This window comes from Palaemon carinicauda, chromosome 11, assembly GCF_036898095.1.
Source record: "Palaemon carinicauda isolate YSFRI2023 chromosome 11, ASM3689809v2, whole genome shotgun sequence".
NCBI lineage: Eukaryota > Metazoa > Arthropoda > Malacostraca > Decapoda > Palaemonidae > Palaemon > Palaemon carinicauda.
Window position 1 is genome coordinate 7,419,040 of NC_090735.1, and position 4,629 is coordinate 7,423,668.

General features: G+C 29.1%; 1 long non-coding RNA gene across 1 annotated transcript; it reads left to right on the forward strand.

Annotated features, from left to right (window-relative positions):
* The first annotated feature begins 1,410 nt into the window (after positions 1-1,410).
* LOC137649570 (uncharacterized) lies at positions 1,411-3,904 on the forward strand. Its single transcript, XR_011045784.1, has 3 exons — positions 1,411-1,476; positions 2,495-2,676; positions 3,173-3,904. It is a non-coding gene; the product is annotated as an uncharacterized lncRNA (long non-coding RNA).
* The last annotated feature ends 725 nt before the right edge of the window (positions 3,905-4,629 follow it).

Consider the following 4,629-nt stretch of genomic DNA (forward strand, 5'->3'; position numbering starts at 1 on the left):
CATGAAATCATGGTATTTGCTGTTATTAACAAAACTCTTGTTGCTAAAAACATTACTATCAAATCATGGTATTTGCTGTTATTAACAAAACTCTTGTTGCTTGAAATAAATACCATCAAATCATGGTATTTGCTGTTATTAACAAAACTCTTCTTGCTAAAAATATTACCATCAAATCATGGTAATGTTGTTATTAACAAAACTCTTGCCTCCAAAAAAATACCATGAAATCATGGTATTTGCTGTTATTAACAAAACTCTTGTTGCTAAAAATATTATCATCAAATCATGGTATTTGCTGTTATTAACAAAACTCTTGTTGCTTGAAATAAATACCATGAAATCATGGTATTTGCTGTTATTAACAAAACTCTTGTTGCTAAAAACATTATCATCAAATCATGGTATTTGCTGTTATTAACAAAACTCTTGTTACTAAAAACATTATCATCAAATCAGGGTATTTACTGTTATATACGGAATCAAAAGCCTTAAGCAGAAGGGAAGCAGTGACCAAATGAAGCACATACTGTACCTAACCAAACCATATCATCGAAACAATAGAAAGCCCTGTATATGGCAACATCTTTGTATGGTGCTGATGGTTTTCAATTTAATTTACGTTAATCCTATATCCTATATCCTCTATCCTATCTTCATATTTTTTTAATAATTTGTTTCCTTGGCGATATGAGATATGAGACAATGAAGCATTTGTTTAAACTAGTAGCATGATATATATATATATATATATATATATATATATATATATATATATATATATATATATATATATATATATATATATATAGATAGATAGATAGATAGATAGATAGATAGATAGATAGATAGATAGATAGATAGATAGATATAGATATAGATATAGATATAGATATATATATATATATATATATATATATATATATATATATATATATATATATATATATATATATATATATATATATATATATATCACACATACGCCTCATTTTCCAAGTATATGTAATAGAGCCAAATAGTTGAGCTATCGGTAAACCGAAAGCTTGCTGTATTATTATTATTATTATTATTATTATTATTATTATTATTATTATTATTATTAATTGCTAAGCTACAACCTTACCTGGCAAAGAAGGATCCTATAAGCCCAGGGGCTCCAACAGGGAAAATAGCCCAATGAGGAAAGGAAACAAGGAAAAATAAAATATTTTATGAACAGTAACAACATTAAAATAAATATTTCCTATATATAAACTATAAGATCTTTAGCAAAACAAGAGGAAGAGAAATAAGATAGAACAGTGTGCCCGAGTGTACCCCCAAGCAAGAGAATATCATCCCTGTTTTAGAGTCCTTGGTTCTGTTTAGGGATGTTAACTTTCCCTGCCTTGGCGATATCCCCAAACAGTTGGGTGGTTGGTGGTATCCTGTGTACGAGATAACTCCAGGACCCTTGTTTCGTTTAGTTGGCAAGTAAGGAACTGCGTTCGAGGTTGATTTTCAATTGTTAGATTGTATTTTATAATCGTTTGCTGTCAATTGGAGGTCCGTGATATCTGGAAGTTATCGCTGTTTATAACTTATTTTCAATTTAGTTCATAATATTCTAATATCGTATGGTGTTAATTAGAGATCCATTATTCGCATGTTATTTCTGTATGTACTAAGCTTATTTCAAATGCATATGTCTGAACACAGTGGTTTATATCTTATTATTGTAGTTACTGAATGGTTTTAAATAGCTGTGTTTTAACTTGGCGGTTTATCTGTTCTTTCAGGAAACAAAAGTCAGAAATTTTTTAAAAACCAGTGTTTTAACTTGCCGGTTTATCTGTTCTTTCAGTTAAGAAAAGTCAGAAATTCTTTAAAAACCGGTGTTTTGACTTGCCGGTTTATCTGTTCTTTCAGGAAAGAAAAGTCAGAAATTCTTTAAAAACCAGTGATTTAACTTGCCGGTTTATCTGTTCTTTCAGGAAAGAAAAGTCAGAAATTTTTGAAATACCCGTGTTTCAACTTGCCGGTTTATCTGTGCTTTCAGGAAAGAAAAGTCAGAAATTCTTAAAATACCTGTGTTTTAACTTGCCAGTTTATCTGTTCTTTCAGGAAACTTAAGTCAGAAAATTTTGAAATACCAGTGTTTTAACTTGCCGGTTTATCTGTTCTTTCTGGAAACAAAAGTCAGAAAATTTTGAAATACCTGTGTTTTAACTTGCCGGTTTATCTGTTCTTTCAGGAAACAAAAGTCAGAAAATTTTGAAATACCAGTGTTTTAACTTGGCGGTTTATCTGTTCTTTCAGGAAACAAAAGTCAGAAATTCTTTAAAAACCAGTGTTTCAACTTGCCGGTTTATCTGTTCTTTCAGGAAAAAAAAGTCAAATTTTTCAAATAGCCGTGTTTTAACTTGCCGGTTCATCTGTTCTTTCAGGAAACAAAAGTCAGAAATTATTTAAAAACCAGTGTTTTAACTTGCCGGTTTATCTGTTCTTTCAGGAAACAAAAGTCAGAAATCTCCTGATTGCCTGTGCTTTTAAAGTCTATTCTGGATTGGAATCTTTCTTACCGAAGAGCTGGTGTTATTATCCTTTCCCACGGCCACGTTGCCAAATCCACTAAGAGACTGACTGATGGCAACGCTGGAATCTGGTGACGTATTTTTCAGTCTGGTCTAAAAGGTGAGCATTATTTGATACTTTTCATTCTTTCAATCCAATCCTAAGCAAGCCAGTCCTCCCCGATTGGGGGCGGCGCCCCCAATTGTGGGAGGACGTTCCCTATAGCGCACGGTAGACCTGAAATTAAGGTCTGCCGTGCGCTATAGGGAGGCTTGCTTTTAATTAGTTTTAAGTTCGAGGTGAGTGTTCAACTTTGTTTTAACTTTATTTAGGGTCTGTAGTTTACTTAAAGCCTGGCTATCATAAACTTAAAAGTATAAAGTTTTCTTAACTGCTTTGCCATTCATATTAAAAGTTATTTGCTTCCATATTTCAATGATTGTTGATAATCCAATTTAAGTCTTAGTTTAAAGTATATGAATGCATTGTTGTACGAAATTGGTAATTTCTTTTTAACTATTTTGTGTATAATATCACAGGCTTAAGATATCAAAGCAAGTTATGTCGGGATACCAATCTTTTATAAGAAACATTTCTGATACTTGACACTTTTCAGGTTGGGGGGCTCGACTTCAGGACGAAATTATTTGAAGACACTAATTCGATGATTCTAGAAACTTCAATTTCTACCTTTGACGGTTTGGTTTGGTTGATGATCGTTGCTGGAAATCCTTTAAGATCTTCGATAAAAAACTTGGTATTGTTACTGGAAATCCAGATAAGATAACAATAAATATTTTGGATAAAATTATCTATTAGGATATTTGAAAATCCTGTTTGTGCTAGATTTGGCAAACTATAATTGTTAAAAAATTCAGGTAGCAAAGTTTCTGGTAAGTTATGAAGAAAAAGAATATAACTACTTTATTATGGGCAAATTTCTTTATTAGAAAAATAACGCTATAATAGTTATTTCTACAAAACTGATAACACCAGACATTTCTTTTAAAACACTTTTAAGTTTTTTTTTTTGTTTTTTTTAGTAAGCCTTTGAAGAGGAATATGTAATGTATTTTTCAAATCTCATACTTGGAATATGATGGATGATTCGTGAAGCATTCTTCTGTAGATTGGAATCTATTCAGCTCATACTTGATGGATGATTGAACCAATTTATTTTAATTTCTATAAAGTTTTGTTTAATATCGATAAATTTTTACTGTTACTTCATGATTGTCCTTTACTTTTCTTGGTTATTACTGGGATGTTGAAATTTTAATGGTGAATCTTTATTTTTAGGTTAAAGGTTTGAAATTTACTACTTAAATGTATTTATTCTTAAGCTATAACTGAGTTATTACGTCAAATTTACTAGTATTATTTATATTTGGTTGAAAAGTTTTAAATTTTTTAACCATTTTAAATAAATTTTTTTCAAAACTAAAAACTACAGTTTTATAAAAAGGTGACTTGCCTTTGTAATAAGGGAAACTGCATGGTGACTTCTCTAAATAGGTATATAAAATCAAACTAGGTATCTTAATTGAAACTGCACTTGTAATATCAGATGAGAAGCCTTGTTGCCTTCTTATCAACCAACAATTAACGACTTGGAAAAAGAAAAAAATCTAGAACTGTTTGGCGTATCTCTGAAGTTTTAACTTAAACATTTCTGTTTAACATATATTCTAAAGTAGCCATAATATTATGTCTTGGCTTTAATATATGAGCCGTAAAAGACATGCTGCAAGACGCCTGCATTAAACTGCAATGTATTGATACAGTAGTTTCGTAAAAATATTCAAACTAGTGATTGAACTTTGATATTATATATATATATTACATATATATATTACATATATATATTACATATATATATTACATATATATATATTACATATATATATATTACATATATATATTACATATATATATTACATATATATATTACATATATATATTATATATATATATATATATATATATATATATATATATATATATATATATATATATATATATATATATATATATATATATATATATATATATATATATATATATATATATATA